The sequence below is a fragment of the Cynocephalus volans genome, chromosome X (assembly GCF_027409185.1).
Source record: "Cynocephalus volans isolate mCynVol1 chromosome X, mCynVol1.pri, whole genome shotgun sequence".
Classification (NCBI taxonomy): domain Eukaryota; kingdom Metazoa; phylum Chordata; class Mammalia; order Dermoptera; family Cynocephalidae; genus Cynocephalus; species Cynocephalus volans.
The window spans coordinates 4,055,440-4,076,366 of NC_084478.1; positions in this window are offsets into that span (position 1 = coordinate 4,055,440).

A 20,927-nucleotide genomic window follows, 5' to 3' on the forward strand; every position below is an offset into this window, starting at 1 on the left:
TTATTTTATTTGTATCTGTTACACAGGGAAAAGAGGTGTAACAGTGTGATGAGATTGGTGGTGCAGATAGTAATTGCAACAAAAATAAGAAAGGAGAATGATGGCTGTGGTAAAGCAAATGGGGTGGGGGTTATTCAGATTTAGGAATGGATCGAATGAATGTGCCTGTAGGGGGAGAAAGGAGTATAATTCCAGTTTAAATTGATTGTGTGGGGGGGGGGAAGGGGAAAACTTCCCCTTCACCCCTGAAAGTTCACTAAAGAAATGAACTACAAGTTTTCAATTTATATGAAGAGTAGATATAGAAAATTATATTACTTTAACATGCTTGGAGGGGGCTATTCCTGCAGGAGTCCCAAGAGAGTAATTTCCTAAAGATCCCATTAATCTGCGGAGGTACGGAAGCTTCTCTACCAGTGACTGTAAGACAGAAAGGGGGTAGAAGAGGTGGCATCACAGGTCAGAGAAAGAGGTCCAGCAGAGACCGTCTTGTATGCAGATGAAAATGTGCAGAAGAAAATAACTCAGGTAATCTCGTCACGGCCCTCAGAAGGAGCAGACAGTCGTGAAAAGCACGGCTGCTTGCATCTACACGTATAAATTTCTTTCCACAGAAAGCTGGCCTGCTAGCTAACCCTGTTTTTCCTGTCTCCCCAAATTACCCATCTTTGTCTTCCTCTTTATTGTAGCAAAGTTGATTGCACACATCTGTGGGGTACAGTGTTGAATATCAACACCCATGTGCAATAAGTGATGCTCACATCAGAATAATTATTATATCAATAATATATACATGATCATTGCTATTCATGGCCCTTTACACCTTCCTCCCTTCCCACTCCTTTCCCACTTCTAGTAATCTCAGCTGTCCTTTTGCAGGTTCGATGTATTGTTGGGAATGTTGTATCTTTCTTTCTTTCTTTTATTTATATGTTTATTCTTTTAGCTCCCACTTAGGAGTGAGAACATATGGTATTTCTCTTTCTGTGCCTGGCTTCTTTCACTTAATACACATTGCCCATCCTGAAATATGACAAAGAAGCATATTTTGGGCCAAGATATTTTGCTTTGCCGCCCTAGGTAAGGTGTCTAGAAACATGAGTGAAATTGGACAAAGACCAGAGGATGAGCTGTAGACATTTCTCAGCTGGAAATGTAACATATTTCCTTAGCTTACAATATGCATTTTGAAAAAAAAGAGTAAGTTTTCAAATGTAGATGTAGATTTTAAAATCATGTGTTAATGACTGGCTATTTTTAACACCTTCCCAACGCATTTAGTAATAGCTACTTTTGAATAAACTACACCATGCAGAGTGCATGGAGTAGCTAAATGACTAAGTAATAAAAAGAAGAAAACTCTTAATAATTGCTTCACTGCTAATCAGCAGTTTGATAAAACCATGCTGGTTCCATGCCTTTGAAGTGATAGCAGCAGTGGAGCCAAGTGGTTTATAATAGCAGGGCTGACTCCCTGTGTTAACAATATCAGTCCCATTTTTTCTGCATAATTCCTCTGTAGGTATAATAAGATTACTATTCCTATTTTAGATGCAAAAAAGTCCAATAATTCTTGGAGGTACTATATCACTAGATTAAGAAAAAGCTTGGGACTTGACCTTTAATATCGGGATTTATTATCAATAACTTAAAAAGCATCATTATGGAAGTTGTGTTAGAAATATTCATAGAAGCATAAGTGCATATTTGTAAAATCAATATTGTTGGAAGGCACATCTTGTGTCTTTTCTTTACGACAATGTGAGTTCTATTGGATTAGGGTCCCACCTTTGAACCTTAGTTACCTCTTTAAAAGCCCCATCTTCAAATGCAGTCACATTGGCAGTTAGGGCTTCACCATATGAATTTTGGGAGAGACACAATTTAGATTATAACAGAGACAAATGGATGCATAAAGTTATATTTAGATATTTTTAAGCAAATTCTCTGCAAATCTATAGTCACTAAAATGTACAGATCATGTTAAGTCACCAAATGTCTCATCCAAAAAATATTGTATAAAATGCACAGAGGATAAGTCAGTCAACGTCCCAAGCAGCTGATGTTAGAGAGAATGCAGTATCTGCCGGCTTGAATAAAGTTGCACATTATTCTGGAGGAATTAAGTAAAAATGCTGCTTGATATTTTACGACTCTAGGTTTCTTGAATTGTCTCTAAGTTCCTAAAGAATAATGCTCATGCAGACCCCTGACCCCAGCACCCAACATGAGTTCTGAGGTGGTGGACAGAACAGGCTTCAAGGAAGAGACATTCCCTGGAGGTATTAGACGTCAAAACCTGAAAGGATGAACCCGCTTGGGCACATGCAGTAGTGTTAGCACGCACAGAATGCCACGTAATAAGCAGAGACTGTGGTTTAGAGGTCAAGTTCACTGGGCGACATGGAAAGACAATGTCTACCCTACCCTTGACCACTGTTTCATTAGGATTTGTCCATATTTCTTTTCTGCAGTTCCAATTTTCTTCTTTTCACCTGCATTGTGGAAGAATTTCTCTACCCTTTGTCTTCATCTCTCATTAAACCGTGTTTGAAATGTCACCACTTATGTGAGCTGGTTCCGGGAAGGTCTCCACTGGGCACTGGACTTTTGGTCTCCCTGTGGTATTACAGTTTGTACGCAGCTCTCTTTCCCTTACTGCAACCATTGCTCCAGTCTCTGTCCCATTTTATGATGATCTTGTTTATAGAGACACTATTTTAAAAATAAGACCACATTCATAGGTTCTGGGTGAGAGAGAATTCTGGGGGACATTATTCAACACACTCGAGTGGTAAGTTATTAAACGAGAGAAAGTAGGTAGTTTGATCCTCAGGTCCTTTGTAAATGGCTAATTCTGTACTAATTCTTTGTAAATACTGAGTCTGTACTCTGGTATTTCCCAAAAGCTATTTCCTCACGTACCCAGGTATAATTGGGTTTGGAAGAGTGATTTACAAAGCATGGGATCCTAAAAGTATGTAGCACTAAGAGGTGTGCACCAGCATTCACAACATCTTGTACACAGCTGTGAGTGTTTATTTTCTTTCCAGTGCCTCTGGGGCAAAGTTATTAAAAACTTACAGTAAAATCTTGTGTACAGAGCAGTTCACTTCTGTTACTGTGTGGAGTTCTGAAACATTCTAAGAAAATACCAACTATATTCAGTTGGGACTGTAAGTTATCAGATGTCCCTACCTACTCAGCAAGGCAGGCTTTGAAATGAGACGCCTCTACATATTCTTAAATTCCAGAAATTTGGAGCAGCTGGGAGTTCCCGCTCCAGCTTGCCCAATTAGCGAAAGTTGATCTTTGCGACCTATAGTTACTGTGAAGAAATCATCTGCTATTTAAAACTGTACGAGCTGTAGCTCTGTTGTAGAAAACACCCACAGTTAAAAGCAGAGAATGCTTCATTATATGAACCCGGTTTGTTCACTTAATTGTAATGACCATATGTCACAGTATGGAAACAAAATTGATGTAAATATTTACAGTTAACTAGGTTACATTTTGCTTAATCATGAGATTCAAGGATAGGGAATGTTTTAGTGTATAGAGTGTATTGTGTCTTGGAATTATCACTGCACATGTCCCTTACTGTAGTTAAAAGGTATAATTAATTCTTAAAAATATTAGAATATAAAATAATATTACTTGTCAGTTACTGTGTTTCACTTTCTATAATGTTTAGTTGCTTAATATACAGGGATATTACACGTAAGATTAAAAGGAAAACTCTATATCTCACAGTAATGAACTCAAGTAACCACATAATGCATATTTAAAAAAATAAATTTTATTTATAAATTTACTTAAATTATCAGACACATTCTCAGTAACATCAAGTGGTTTGTGGTAAAGAGGGTTGAGTCTTTTATTTTTCCAAATTTTAAATTCTCTTGAAATGAAAAAACAAACAAACAAAAAACCCTCAAATAATGTGTATAAAAAAGTAATAACTTTTGGTCATAAAAAGAGAAAAAACAAGAGGAAACCTAGAATACTTCATGATGTATTCAAAGTAAAACCTGTTAAACTACAGTTATAACCCATGAAAACAGGAATAAGTGAGTGCCTGAAATTGCAACAATTATTTATTTCCATTCACAGAATCGGGTCATCCTTGAAAAATGTGAAATCATATTTTATTATTATCAGTTCATCAAGAATGATTTATTCATCTCCCACAAGCTCCTTATAGTTTATGACTTGAAAAAGGGAGATTCTCAGAGCCTGGTGGGCTAGATTCTACAGTAGATTAAGGTAAGATTTGTAGTGTAAAGAATATTGCTTTACCTAAAAAATAAGGTAAGTTATAGCAGACAAGTATACCAAGGCTATACAAATTGAATCGTCTACCTTCCAAAAATATATAGTGAGGTCCTTACCCCCAGCACCTGAGAATTTGACCTTACTTGGGAACAGAGTCTTTGCAGGTGTAATCACATTAAAATGAGGTCATTCATGTAAGCCCTAATTCAATAGGACCAATGTCCTTATTATAAGAAGAGAAAATTTGAATGCAGACACACACAGAAAAGAGAAGGCCACATGATGACAGATGTACAGATTGAAGTGACACATCTACAAGCCAAAGAATGCCCAGGATGGCCTGGCACCACCAGAAGCTGGACAAGGCAAGGAAGGACCCCACCCCACCCCACCCCCAGAGCCTCTGGAGGGAATGTGGTCATACTGACATCTTGATTCTGGACTTCTTGCCTTCAGAACCACAAGAGAATACATTTCTCTTGTTTTAAGCCACCCAGTGTGTAATTCTTTGAACGCTGGGGGGATTCGGAGAGGCAACAATGGGAGACACAGAGGGAGCCTTTGCAGGAGATGTTGTTTAGAGATTCCACCAAGGAGCAGGCAGCCAATCTGCATCCTGAAGATTCATAAACTCCAGTTATGGAGGCCAGCAGAGGTTGCAGATTCTCGTCTGTGGCCTTGCTCAATACTGTGTTATAGTTTGAATTGTGCTCCCCACAAAATTCATGCATTGGAGACTGACCCTCAGTATCTCAGAAAGTCACCTTATTTGGAAGCAGCATCTTTAAAGATGTCATCAGGTTGCCCACAGGGACAAGGTCAAGGGAGGATGAAGGCAGAGATCTAGATGATGTATCTACAAGCTCAGGAATGCCAAAAATGGCCAGCGAACCACCAGAAACCAGGAGAGATGCATGGACCAGACACTCTGTTGGAGCTCCCAGAAGGAATCAACCCTACTGACATCTGTAGACTTCTGGTCCCCAGGATTGTGGGACAAGAAATTTCTGTTGATTAAGTCTCTCCATTTGTGGTCCTTTGGTATGACAGCCCTAGCAAAGTGATGCAGATTGTATTCCATGATTGATTGGGAGTGATCCCTCAGACTGGGGTTAGAAAAGCTTTGACTTTGGTTTCATACCTGACCAGCTAAGAAGGTTCATGAAGTATCTTCACTCAGAAGAGTGAACCTACAGATCAATATCTTATAAAATCCCCTCCAAGGATTCCCATGAGCAGGTAGGGTTGAGACTCATTAATTAGAGGTTTGAGTAGATGAAAATTAAAACTAAACTTTGAAGTTTTCTGTCATCAATCTGACATACAGAAACTGTGTGTATCTTTATTATGTATGTACAAGACAAATTCTCTGACTCAATTCAAACAGTAAAGGAATGATAAGGTATTAAGAAAAAAAATACTTTCAATTGTAGAAAATAAAATTTACTCATCAGATGCTGGGTGCTATTGCAAATTTTGAAACTTTAGAATTATTAAACTGTCAAGAGACTCAGGAGGAAGGAAATACAACATATGTTCAGCCCTATAAGGGAAAAATTTGTGACATTTTCCAGGTTTGGGCCATTAAATAAATTTTTGTGAGAGATGATTTTTGGAGTAGAGTCCAGATGGCAGAGTTATTAATGTGGCAGAGATATTTTTCTAATGTTATTATGTTACACAGAGTTGTCAATGTTCATTAAGAGGGAAAAATGTCCTGAGGTTCCTTTAACAAAATTAATGATTAAGTTTTTAGCAGCCATAATTAAATTCCAACATAAATCTAATGTTAATTTAAAGAAACAGAAGATTTAAGAAGAAAAAATCAGCTAGAAATAATTTAATATGACAAAGTGAATTCCCCATGTAATACTTAATGGCTTTAAAGTATGCATTTCAAAATCAGATTTGCATTAAAATAGCAGGTATTGAGTGCCTGCAACTTTTGAAAACTTTCACATACTTGATATATTTTTAAATTGACCAAAGTCTGTTGAAATTACTTTTATTATTTTGAGTTCATAAAGAGAACTGAGAACTAAGTAAATTAATTTTTCAGTCAAGGTTATGACACTAGCCACATCCAACATGAGTACCTATGGTTAGGAAGGATGGTTAAGGTAGATTTTCCTCTCCAGCCATAAAAAATAGGTTCTTCCAGCTAATCCAATTGGACCTCTTGGGCTTATCATTTTTCTCCCAAACCTTAAAACTGGATAGAAGAAAGTGCTTAAAACAACTGGTGTTCTTCACAGAACTAATGATAAATAGATATAAGGTTACCAATCAATAGAGTCTCCACCATTGTTATTTCTGGATGTCTAAACCTATACATGGAATACAGTTTTGTCTGTTGATTCATGTATGTCCTGTTTCACTCCAAAACTATTGAACCTAATGGACTTACATAACAAGGCAAGTGCAACCAAGAAACAAGTGAACTCTGCCATTGTTCTGAACTTGATAAACAGATATGAATATTTTCATAACCTAACCAATAGAAAGGACACTCTATTGAATGTAGGACAACCTGGCAGCCACTTTGATTTGGTTTTGCTTCTGGTTTCCATTCCATTCACTTTTATATTGATTAAGCAAGAGGGAGCCTCAACGGTCCTCACTTTTTGCATATCTAATTTAAAAAATAGTCTAAAAATATAATGAGTAAAGTGAGTCTACAGATTGTAAGTCTTGGGTTTAAATCTTATCTTCACTGTTCAGAATCTGAAAAGAAAAATAATTATGGTTAGATACTCTAAGTATTTATGTATCATTTGTAAAAGGGGGGATTAGGGTAATAATTCCTGTTCCAGATATTATTTTAGGTTTTATATAACAAGATAATGTAAAGTATTTATTTGTCTTTAATACATAGCAGGAATTTTTTAAAAAGGTTGGTTTTCTTATTTAACTTCCCCTCTTTTGAAAAATTTAATAATAGTTACAATTAATTAAATATAACTGTAGGCAAAAACTCCCAAAACATTCCAGAATATGTGTCTTTTATGATTACAGTGCATATATGGTCAACTATCACAAGTTTTTGATTATCTTCAATCCTAATTAATTTCTTTTGTCATATGCATGTATTGAGAATCTCACCAACATTTAATGAGCTGTGAAACATTTATAAACCTGAGTGATTTAAATGTCGCAGAAATAGGTTGTTCACGGCCTTAAATAACTTGAGGTTTCAGCTAAGAAAAGGGAACATACTGTGTAAAACAGATTTATGGGTGCCTAGGAACTACAGACCAAGGAGAAACGTGCTACTCATGCAAAGATAATTATTTGGGTTGGGTAATAGATGGAGTCCAGCTGGCTTTCTGAGGACACTTCTCTCCGGCTGTTGGACACAACCATAGTTGCTTTTTCCAGCATTTGCTCTGTCTGCACTGGTCTGACTATTGACCAAATTGGAAGATAAAGTATTAAGACACTGAGATCATCTGAACCTCTGGCATCATTTCAGAGTCCTGGAACTATCCAAGACTTCAGATAAGAATGACACTTTATGGTTTTGCTTCTCCCCACTGGTTTTTCCATTACCCCTTACAACCTAAGATGGGATAAAGGAATAATGTCCTTGGCCAATATCCCTAAAGAGAACTGAAGAATTATTTACAGCACTTACCTTGGAGGGATAATACGGCAACACAAGTCCAGAACAGTTTTGTGCAGGCAACACTGAAATTAGTAATAGCCTCTTAAATATTAACAACCCCTGAAAATAATGCCATGTAGGAGGGAAAAAAATAAATAAAAAAGAGCCACCTCTGAGACCTATTTTCCACTTCAGCAGAGGCCTGGCTAGAGAAATGGAATTCTGGTTTTGTAGCAAAAACATCTTATTAAATTACACGAGGGCGAGCCTGTGGCGGTCTGCAGGTGTTTGCTGGCAGGATTTTCAATACCTGCTGTAGTTGCACATGTTGTTATGAAAAGTCAACCAACATTTTTGGGCAGGCAGCACAGACAGATCCCCTCCTGGTGTTCTGGAAGGGCTTGCCAATCACACTGCCCTGTTTTAGTTGGGTCTTTGTAATAGTAGCTATGAAGAAATCTTTTGGTAAGTATTTTTGTTAGAAATCAGTAGCCTGTGTGAAAAGTAAAAGGGGAATATCAAGATATTTAAGTATAAATGCCTACTGGATATGTTCAAAGGCAGGCTTGCAATATGTTACCTCTTTGGCTGTCACCTTCAAGGTGAAAGTGTGAATTGCAGGCAGCTTTTGACTTTTACCTTTTTGGAGTTATTAGCACAGCCTCAGTTGAAATGTCCTCACTCTCAGGCTGAGAATGTCTAGTCCCCTTACAAATGTGCTGGTCAAACACAGTCCTCTTTCTTGCTGCTGAAGACGGGGGCACATGAAATACATTGTCGTTGCCAGAATTTCTCATTACTATGCAGATATTCTAAAAGTCAAGAAAAACCTGTTGAGCTAAAAAGAAACTGAGGTCAAATACATATAGCAAGGATTTATTGAGCCAATATGACAATTGCAACCAGGTAGACACATAGATCAGGTTGTGCTGAAAATGTGCTCCAGAGAGGGCCAGCAGATATTAGCATCTCATAATCAGAAGAAAGGGGAAGGGGCAAAAGAGAGACAGAGAAAGACAGCCCACCCTAATTACTTCATCAGGTGTTCTATGGATTGCACATGACGTATAGATTTGGGATTCTTACTCGGTTCCCTAATGGTTACAAGAAGCATCCAAGCTTATTCTGTGGCCCTCTGGTGCCCTTAAGTCTGTTTCTAAGTAACAGTGGTCTTACGATAACATTCTCCAGGACAGGTGGGAGTGATTACTGACTTACCCAGATCTCCCAACGCACTAATAGAATTTAGCTGACCTGGTCAGAGCAGCTGTTTAGTTATCACACCTTAACAAATGTCTAGATAATGTGACCCTTATTATTCAATCCATGTTATTTTACTTTAAACTCAATAGCCTCTGAAGCTCAGAATTAAGACGTGAAGGCAAATCTGTAGAGTCCAAGAAAGAGATTTTTGTGTGTGTGCGACCTTAAAAAAGAGAGGGAAAAAATGGCCTTTGGCTTTGGAAGGAGATTGTTTATTCATGAGTGATGATTTTACATCCAGCCTTAAATGCTGAACAATACAAGGATGAGATTACTTTGATCTTGCTTTGGAGAATTGACATTGGAAGTTCATCTGTAGGTCACTGTAAGTTCTTGAAATTAAATTATAGGTTAACACAAAGGTTCAAACCCATTTTCAATTTCGGGAGATAAATATTTGATGAATAAATCTTTTCAAAGCCCTTTGAATCAGCTAAAGAAAAAATGAATGCAGAGCGGGATAAATTGTTAAAGCAGGACTAGATAAGATGAAATAAGTACATTTCACTGTAACTCTGCCTCTGATTACAACAAAATCCTTGGGCAGAATATATGAAGTGACTATAAGAGAACTCTAAAAAGTGAAGAAAAGCAGGCAGACTCAAGAGGAAAATCAAAACTCAGAAAATGACAAAAGAGCAATAGGGTCCCTGTGTTTATTTCCTTCCATATTTCCTGGGTTAGATGTGTTATCAGCTTGACCCCCGTGTCAAACTAGGCCTTCGGGTTCACAAACCCTTTAAGCCCATTGCATAGACTGGGTCACAACCCCCTCACATGCAGGTCCATGATCTAGGTAATAGGAAAAAATCCTAGGAGCTGTGGGTAAAAAATTAATAGGCTTTCCTCAGAGCTAGGAGCGGCCACCCTAGTGGCCTCCTGGAACATCCTGAAGGGCACCGTGTATCAGAGCCATTAGTCCCTTATATTTGAGTCCATAACCCAGGACACCCGGGTGCCCATATGCAATTACATTAAATAATAACCAAGGAACACCTGGGTGCATGTGCACATTTACATCAAATGCTCAGCAGAATTCTGAACATCTGAGGGGCCCTGATCATTTCCTATATTTTCTCCACACCCTGAGAACTATTAAGCAGGCGTGGATGAAGAAAAGCACCAGGAAAACCTCTTGACTGGGTCAGGTTACCAAAAAGGTATAGTTCAATGATCCCTCCTGGCCTCCGACTAGCAAGCCCTAGTAACAAAGCTATGGCAGAAACCATGACAGAGTCAGACGCACCTGCATCCCAGGTAATTCTCCCTTGCCAAAGTAGCAGCAGAAGACCTATCCTGGAAAATGCATAACACCATGGGGAAGTTAAAAGCCTGGATTCCTAGTAGGAGCCAGGAAAAGGGACCCCTGGAAGCTGATGACCTTGAAGAAAGCATTCTTTGAAACTGTGTAGGGTGCTCTGGCCTGCCCCAGAGCTCTGCATATACGGGTTTGATTGAAACCAACATAGCAAATGCTGTGGAAACTTTAGTGGATATAGACTAGCACCCAGAAACAGACTCAAATAGCATAGCAAAAAGTTTGAAAACTAAACTTAAACTGGAACCATACCCTAAGGCAGGTTATAACTTGTGGTCTGAAACCAACCATGTTATGTAGCTGCTAAAACTATTTTTTTTTTTTAATTCTATAAGATTTTAACAGAACCCAGTGTCTTACAGCATAAAGTTCAAAATGTCCAGGGTTTTATAAAAAATTAGTTGACATATGAAAATAAGGATAATATCAACACCTCTCCAGAGAAATATATAATCAGCATATGCTAAGTCTTGCATGACCCATACGTTGGGGTTAGGGTTATCAGGCGAAACGTTTAAAGCAACTGGTATTACTCTGGAATTAAAAGGGGAGAGAGAGAGAGAGAGAGAGAGAGAGAGAAATGAATATGTAAAACAGTCTCAATTGGGCCAGGGTTCTTTTCCTTGGTATTCCAGGAGAGATGACCAAGATTGGTGCCCCACATCACTCAGCATCAGGGAAATGCCAATCAAAACCACATTAAGACATCGTCTCACCCCAATTAGACTGGCTATTGCCAAAAATACAGAGAAAAACAAATGCTGGTGAGGATGTGGTCAAAAGGGAAACACTCCTACCCTGTTAAAAGGCAGAAATAGAAAAAAACAAATGATCAACGTTCCTTTCAAGTGAATTCTCAAAACTGTCCAGATTGTGTTTGTAATGTCTGAAAAGTGTGGTGAGAGCATGAGACTAAAATTTCTCAAGTGTGAGTTACTGAGAAATTTTCACATCTGTATAGAAATGACAAAAATATTCAGTATCTGAGTTTTTCATTAAGTACTCTTAGCTAGTGAGCTAAATATATTCCAGAAAAAAGAAGTTCCCCTTGTTCCAGTATTGCATTTTATTAAAAAATATTATTCTGCTTTGCACTTTAGTAAACATACTTGCATTATGAAATTCTAATAAAGTATGTCATACTAGGGTTTCTCATGTACTGAACTGGAAAAATAGAATTCTATTTCTACCATTTCTTTGTGTTATTTTCCATTTTTAATAACTTCATGGTTCTGCACAATTTAAGATTGGAATGAACGTTGCATTCGACTAATCACAAATTGAATTCTGTAGGTTCAAGGTGTCTTTGCTTTTGGAATGAAAATAGCTCATTCGTATTTTCTTTGTAGAATTCCTTTACAGTAATTGGAAATCCTAACTCTAGCTTGGAACTCTACCTTTCCATATCAACATCGGCCAAGGCAGGTGTGTGTGTGTGTGCGTGCATGTGTGTGTTTATGTCTGTGTAATAGTGGCCGTGAAAGTCAGTAGGTGGTCACAAACAGTCTCTATCAACTAGATAAGTTGTTTTCATTTGAACTTTGTGTGAGGATGGGATATTCTTTATCTTAACTGTCCAGATTGATAGCCATTAACCAAATATGGCTACTGAGGACTTTGCATGTAGCTTTGGTCACTGTGCAATTAAATATTCAATTTTATTTAATTTTAACTAATATACACCTAATTTTAAATAGCCCTATGCAGCAAATGTCTATTATATTAGATAACATAGGTCCGGAGAATAGTCCTGTTAAATGCCACAATTTTTTTTTAACTAGTTGCTGCTGGTTGTTTGCACACTAATCACAAAAGTAAACATCGCATGTGAATTTTTTTAGCATAAAACTTGAGATAAGTTTGCTGAGAACAGAAAGTTTTCATGAAACATATTCTAGATTTTATATATTACATAAATACAAAGATTTGATATTGGCCAAAGGATTGCAATAATTATGAATTACATGTATTAGTTTTATATAAAATTTTGTAACTTAAATTTTATGTATCCCACAGTTTATTAACTTAAACTTGAATGAAAATATATTTATTTTCAAAATTTGTATAACTCAAATATTTGTGTGTGTGTCTTAGAATAAAATTGTCACTAATAAAATTTCCTTCTAATAACATTGACTCTAACAATTTTATTTGTCTGTATAAAGAAAAGAAATTTTGTCTTTTTCGTAGATATTATAACCCATTTTTTTCTGTCTCAAGAGACCATTTCCTTCTTTTTTTTGTTTGTTTGTCTTCTGGCTTGATGTGGTTTGATGTCTTTCCAAGCTCATATTGAAACTGAATCCCAAACATGGTAATTAAAAGGTGGAGTCTTTAAGAGATTGTGGGAACTTTGTTCTCATGAGGGGATTAATCCATTCATGGAGTAATGGCTTAATGATTTAATGGACTAGCAGTTTTACAAAGAGAGCACATAAAAAAGCAGTCTTCTCCCTGTGATACCCTGGGACACCGTGGGATTCTATAGAGACCCCCCCACAATGAAGAAAAAGACCCTTACCAGATGTGCTACATCAACCCTGGCCTTCTAAAGAAATAAATTGTCTTTCTGTTGACATTATCTAGTGTCAGGTATTCTGTTATACAAAAACAAACAAACAAAAAGACTAGTGCAAAACCTTGGAACCAAGAAGTGGGGCGCTACTCATAGAAAGTACCTGAAAATGCGGAAGAGGCTTTGGAACTGGGTAATATGAAATAGTCTTCCCAAAGCCAACTTTATATGTTCTGTAGTAGAAGACTAATCTGTCGACGCATTCGCTTATTCCTATCAATTTTACAGATGTGTCACACACTCTTGAGGTTGTTCCTAACAGCTGTGTGGTAGGCTGAATAGTAGCCACCCAAGAATATGCAGTTCATAATTCCTGGCATCTGAATGTTACCTTATTTGGCAAAAGGGACTTTGCAAATGGGATTAGGTTAAGAATTGTGAGGTGCAGAGATGGTTGTGAATTAGCCAGGGGGGCTCAATGGGATCGTGAGGGTCCCTTTAAGACTCAGAGAGAAATTTGAACATGCTTCGCTGCTGGCTTTGAATATAGAAAAAGGGGTCAGATGGCCCCTGTAATCTGGAAAATACAAGGAGACAGATTTTCCCCTAAAGCCTTCAGAGAAAATATAGTCCTGTCAACATCTTGACTTAGCCCAAGAGACTAGCATGAGACTTCTGGCGTCTGGAACTGTAACATAAAACTATGTTGTTGTCAGCTCCCAAGTTGGTGCTTATTTGTCATGGCAGCAACAAGAAACTAATGCAGACCTTCATGGCCGTAACTAAACACTTCTTTCCCTCTCTGCGGGGGAAGAACCCCCTCTCCCCCTCTCCATGAGATATTTTTCATGGCAAACCAGACGTGCATCAAATGGAGACTCTATTCTGTTTCTTTCCAGGCGTCTACATTTCACAGCTTCTGAGGGTTAAAGGAATATAGGACTGTGCTTGCTGCATCCAAAGCCTGCAACATGCGTTAATTATAATTCAATGATGATGCAATTTTCTCAATGTTCATGGAGCAATGAAATGGTGAAAACAGGGGTTAAATTGAGGTCTGGATACCAAAACCTCATACTTTCCCTTGTCCACATTATTTCTCTGGTTGTAAGGTGCTATGGTTTAAATGACATGCTCACCCCCAATAATGTCCCTTTTTAGCAGAGTAGCTCTAAAGAGAACTGTCAAAATGCATGGTGAGCACATCCTGATTCTGGCTTTCTTAGAATAAAAAGTGTGCATGTGAATGAGCCTGAGGCGTGCCATCTTGACCAACCCACTTTGTTGGTATCCCGAGGAGATCAGACACTCTACCTCACATTTTAAGACTGAGGGTTAAGCTTGAAGGAAAAAAAAATTAAGTGTTTCTTGTCTGTCCATTTGCTTACAGTGATCCTCTAATAAGGGGTAGATAACTCATAACATTAATGAGGAAGACGAGAGGATATTTGGTAACATTGTTGTAAACCGTCAACGTTCTCAGCGATCTGCAAATTGAACTTATCTATTGGAGACATGTCCCTGTGTATGTGAAGATCATGAAATTCGGTGAGGCCAGGGTACCAGGATTTATCAAAGACTGGAGTGCTGGCAAGAAGCTGGTCAGTTCTCTGCATCCTGTTCTGTATTCTTTGGAGTGGAAATTCAGGCATCTACAATTCCATGACAACAATCTATCCCTTCTGACGTATCAATCAGGCATGATTATTCTTAAATAGGAATAGTCAGGGTGTGCACATAATCAGTTAAATTGAGAGCTGAATAATAGCTCTTGATAGCAATACATTGAACTGAAGGTAGAGGAAAAAATCAGAATGCTTCTTTGTTCATTCTGTGCTTAGGATACTTGAAATTCAATGAAATGGCCCATTTGTAAGAATGAGCTCAGTAAATATCCCATGTGACTCAGAATTCTTTTCCCCAAAGTATTATTTCATACTGCAGAAATCAGTAGTAGCCTATTAGCTGGGGTTTTGAAAAAGAAAAAAAAATAGCTTATTAAATTTTTAATTCAATGTTCCATTCTCCTAGTATTTTCTAATACTTTATTGTTAAAACCCTGTCAGTCCATTTTCTGTCATTCACAACAAATACCAGGAACTGAATAATTTATAAAGAAACAGAATTTATTTCTTACACTTTTTGAGGCTGGGAAGTCCGAGGTCTGGTGGGCATATCTTTATAGAAAGAAAATAGGTTATTGAATTTTTAATTCAATATACGATTCTTCTAGTGAATGTTTTATTCACTTTGAAAGGTGTTTTAAGGTCTTCATTTACCTGCCCGTCTTTTGTTTAAATTGATTATCAATGTAACATCATTACTAAGAATCAGCACATTTTGTCATGTGGTGATATTTCCTTGTGTTTGTTCCTCTTGAATGAAAAATGTATAGACTATAACAAAACATGAATTTTTCAGATATTAGCAGTGTGTGGATGCATTTCCTTCCAGCAAATCTTTAGTAGAATTTTATTTGTGGATGAATCTATTTTTTAGTGATTTTAAGGCATATTTATTTTGATTGTTAAACTGTACTAGTAGCAACACATGCAAAAGTGAAGAATGTTTCCTTCAAATCTGTCCAGCAGAAAATACGGAATGTCCATATGTACAAAGAAAGCATATAAAGGTTACCCGAGGTCCTTACTCATGAAGAGTGTTATTTTTATGGAATGAAAAGTCAAATATGCAGGAGAAGATAAGATGTTATTTGCTAAGTGTCAAATGTGTTAAAGACGCTGATGTTAGCTCCTACAGAAAGAGGGTGTGATAGGATAGGGCAAATGGAGTGAAAGATACACTGAATCAGCAAAAAAGGAAGGTTTATTTAGAAGTAGAATTAAAAAAACATTGTTACTCAGTGGATTGAAATCAGCTATTGAGGTATTTGAAGGACAGATGATATAGCCCAGGCATGGGAAGAAGAGGGTGTTTGTTTTTATTCAGTAAGGAAAACCTGAAATAAATATTTTTTGAAGACATAAATTAATTTATTCATCCATACTAAATGCGGCAAAGAATTAAAAAAAATCAGAATAATACATTTTAAAAAGCACTATATATACCTGTATTAGTCCGTTTTGTGTTGCTATAACAGAAATACCTGAGACTGGGTGATTTATAAAGGAAAGAGGTTTACTTGGCTTATGATTCTGGGACAGGTGCATCTGGCATGGGCCTCAGGCTGCTTCTACTCATGGCAGAACATGGCGGGCAGCTGGTGGGTACAAGCAGATCACATGGTGAGAAGCGACAGGGGGGGGTGCCAGGGTCTTTTAAACAACCAGCTCTTGCAGGAAATAATAGAGCGAGACCTCACTCACAACCCCCGTGCCCCAGGGAAAGCATTAATCCATTCATGAGGGATCCATCCCCGTGACTCAAACAGCTCCCAACACTGGCACATTAGGGATCAGATTTCTACGTAAGTTCTGGAAGTTCCATCAGTCCCCATGGCTCTAAGAATGCATTAAAATTCATTATTTCCATTTTCCCTTCAGTTGCATGCTAAGAATACTTAAGAAGGAAAAGAAAACTACTTACAAAGTTTCAAAAATGCTGCATTCTGTATAGCACCTCTTTACAGATTAAATACTTGTGTTTTTCTCTTTTCTTACTCTTTACTTGTCATCTCATCTCTTCTTTTTCTCCTTGGATGCCATCTGTGCTGTTTTCACTCTCTGCTGCCTCTTTGTATACTAAGACCCCTGTTCAAGCCTTTCATTTGAAGTTTCATCAAATTAACTTAAGGCTAAGTACACCTCACATGAACCTTAATGTTATTATTGGATGAAAAGTTGTGAGAAACGCCCTCACCTGTCCAAGGCCAAAGGGTGGATATGGAGACACGAGGTACAGCGAAGCAAGACTTTAATGAAGGCCTTGCAAGGTTCGGGTGTCTGACGGGCAGGCACACGGAAAAAGGGTGTAGCAAGCAATTGATTCCCTAATGCACAAGTCCCTGCCCCCAGCTTCTCATTTGCCAGGGTGCACAATCTTCCCAGATGACATCTAACAGTACCCCAATTTGCTACCCCATTGTAGGAAATTTCTTTGTCTGGGGGCACTCAGGACAAGCCCAGGAAAAGGGCCCACCCAAAACCCTGTGAAAGCAGGAACGTTAGGAAATGTAGAGAACAATAAATGGCTATTAACTCACGACCATGTCAAGGACAACTTTATCTATTCAGCGACTTCCCAGGAACGGGCTGGACCAGTCAGACAACTTTTGGGCTGGGCCTGAATTATTTCTGAAAATGAATCACTTAGATTATTTTCTTACAAAGTGTCCACATGCTAAGATGTGGAAATGCTATGCAGTTCTAGGAGTCTCCACTTCAAAGGGTTGAAACTCAGTTGCATGGAGTACACTCCAGCTGAGTTTGCATATTACCTGCAGTTTGAAACAGAAGTCAATGGGTACATGGAATGAGGGAGAATTTGCAAGAAATAATACTTAAAGGCTGAGAAAAAGAACAAGAAACAAAAATTACCAACCGATGAGAAAGATATATACAAGTAAATACAGGAAGTAAATGTGATAAGTGGGCTTTTTCTATTCACGTTCAAAGGGATGTCTGTGACAGTTTGATTTATGTACTGTATTGACTTTCTCCCTTGCACGGGTAAAATACGGGTGTAATATTGCATTGGGTTGATTCCCAGGTGTGTTCAACATTGCATGACATTAACCAAGTGTTAGGATGTCCTGCGTTGTGATCCCTTTATGGGACTCTGTTCTCTCTTGGAGAAACAAGCCTGACAAGTTGAAAGCAGAACAGCTAAAAAAGCACTTGCAACAGCCAACAGAGCTCTTTGGCTTTAGAAAGTCCCACATAGCATAAACACACACAAACACACACACACACACACACACACACACTTCCTGAATAACTCAGTAAATGTGAAATGCTAGAACTGCTAAGAGTTTCATTTTTTTAATATTGAATTTGATTTAATTAAATTTTCAGAAAAACAAAGTAAAAAATTCCAGTCTCTTTACGTAATCTTGTATTGAACATCGGGAACCTTCAAGAATAATTTGTTCTCTGCCATTTCGTTGTTTATTTTAATTGAAATGTAATGGATGGTACGTATCTGTGGGGTACAGCGTCGAATATCAACACCTGTGTGCAATTTAATTGCAGTATGAAATTTTGAATGTTTTATAGAACATTGCTTTTTCTTAAGGGGTAAATATTATTTTTAGACATAGTTTCGTTTTAATAAAAGCATATTTACATTTTTTACCCTTTGCGTAATATGGTTTAGATTATAGAGTCCAGAGAACAATATTATGGAAATATTTTAATAATAACTTGATTTATGAAAGTAGGTTTTACTATCAATGGAATAAAAGTCACATGAAGTCTTATAACCGCTTGATTTCGCTGGAATGAAAGCAACAGGTACAATTTAATAAAGGAAAATAGGGTACTGCATAAATTTTATGTTTATTTTATTATTTGTCTAACTACCATATTTATCAGAACACACAGGAGTGCAAATTAACAATTATAATCAGTTTTCTAGGGTACATAGTCAACTTGCAATTACAGAAAAAAAACGTATCTGTATACGTATGTTCAGATTTTGTCAATAAGAAAATTTTTTTTTCAGCCTGTGACTTTCAACCCCATCTTTTGACATTTTCAGCATATGTTGTAATCTAAATGTGAAGTGTAAGCCACAATTTGTATTTTGTGCCAAGCCCTGCAAGTGTTTATTGAGAGGCCTATTGAAAAGATCTATTTATTTATTCATTTTAGGCTTCATTGTTGTTCTTAATAACATGCATGTAACATTTTATTGGCTATATATAACATTGCATCAGTGGATACGTGTCATTATATGTGTATACATCTTCCAGTTGGGAAGAAAAACTCTTATTGTTTGCTCTGCAGAGCCCCCTGCAATATCAAGCTGAGCTACTTCCACCTGCAGAACTTTACCTGAAATTGTATTCTTGTGTAAGTTTTCCTCTTCCAGCTTCTGTTCCTCACACTCACTCAAAGAGATTATTCCAGGGGCACTTTTCCAAGTTTTTTTTTTTTTCAATTTACATTCTCACTTTATCTGTCCCGTGAAGACTCAAATAAGAGGAAGATGTTCAAGCTCTGTGTTTCGGGGGGATGCATGCATTTTGAGACAGTTAGGAAAGCAATGTCCTAATTGTGAATAATGGTTTATGATTACTATTTTCAATTGAGTAAGGAAAATCCACTGGGGACCCATATCAGGCCTTCGACATTAAGGTCCAGAAAACCAACCTTCCTGGAGCCTTAGAGTTGGTAGTTCCCAGTTACACTGTGTACAGGTGATGAAAGTCATTATTAAGCACAGAAAGTGTTTTTGGCATAATGCCCCATTTGTTAATTCAGAATAAAACATGTAAATGTCAAGTAGAGATTACAGACACCAAGATGACCATCACGTGTCCCTAAACGACTTAAAAATATAATGAATAAAACAGCATATTAGAATCCAAACAGGGAAATACCATAAAGGATTGGATAATAAATGCATAATGATTTCAAGCTCAGTGGGTTTGCATTTCTGAGACGTTCTTGGTGGCGGATCTAAATCATCTCTTTGTCCTTGGAGGGCACCATAGGTATTTATTTCCATGACTCTTTTTTTTTTCTTTCTTTCTGTGTATCCATTAATAAAGCACTTTCCTCCAAACTAAAAATAAATAAATAAATACCTTGATGAAATTTAATATCTCTAGTGCATTCACGTCTTGGTGACCTGAGATTTGTTTGCTGTCTTTAAGATTATATTGTGTTAGACAATACTTTGACTCTTGAAGAACAAACCTGTCTAAATTCCTGAGAAGCATCTCAGTGCTATGTCATACATCAACTAAAATAATTAAAACAAAACAAAACTTATTTATACATCCACTGGAAATAATGCTAGCTCAATAGTAATTAGAGGTCTCTCTCTCTCTCTCTTTTGGTGGAAGATGCAATATAATAAAGGAATGAGTTGTGCTCTATTTATCTTGGCTGACTAATTCCTTTAAAAACAGACTAATGAGGACTGGCTGAACAATAAATATTCATGGAAAATATGAGGCATGAGGACTTCATAAGAGGAAGATTAGTTACTGACTCCATGTGATACCAGTAGGGAGACCAGAGTGTGATTTGCTGTCTGTATCAGCTTACGAGGACTGTTGTAAGAAGGAACCCCAAACCCGGTGGACTAAAACAAGAGAAATGTATTCTCTTCTAGCTCTGCAGACAGACGTCTGAAATCCAGGTGTGGCAGGGCTGTGCTTCCTCTGCAGGCTCCAGGGGAGGATCCTTCCTGCCTCTTCCAGCTCCTGGTGGCTCCAGGCGTCCCTGGGCTTGTGGCTGCATCACTCCAGTCTCTGTCTCTATCCTTAGGTGCCTTTTTCTCTGTGTCACACATTATCTTTTCTCTCTGTGTGTATCTGTGAACAAATTTCCATCTTCTGACAAGGATACTAGTCATTGAATTAGGATGCACCCAATCCAGTATAATCTCACCTCAATGACTTGATTACCTTGGCAAAGAACCTATTTCCAAGTAAGATCACATTCTGAGGTTCCAGGTGGACATGAATTTTTTTTTTAATTGGGGGAGGGCTACTCTTGGGAATGCAGTATACCATCTTGCATTCCAAATTTGACATTAGGAGAAAACACCTCACAACTGTCTTAAAACAGTTTCCCTGAAAACAATGCTGCGATGGAGGTGAGCGTGCATGAGTTATATCAGGGAGGGCTTGCAGAAGGACATTTACAAGTGATGGCAAAAGACAGGATTGGGCATGGGAATAGGTGGAGATTGACGTCGTTGCAGCAGAGCATTCAGCTGGAGACAAAGGAAGCTTGGAATAAGGGTTAGCAGGTCAAAGTGTTGAAAGTTGAGGCAAGGGGCCAGACCTTGGAACCACAACACCAAGCACTCATAAGATT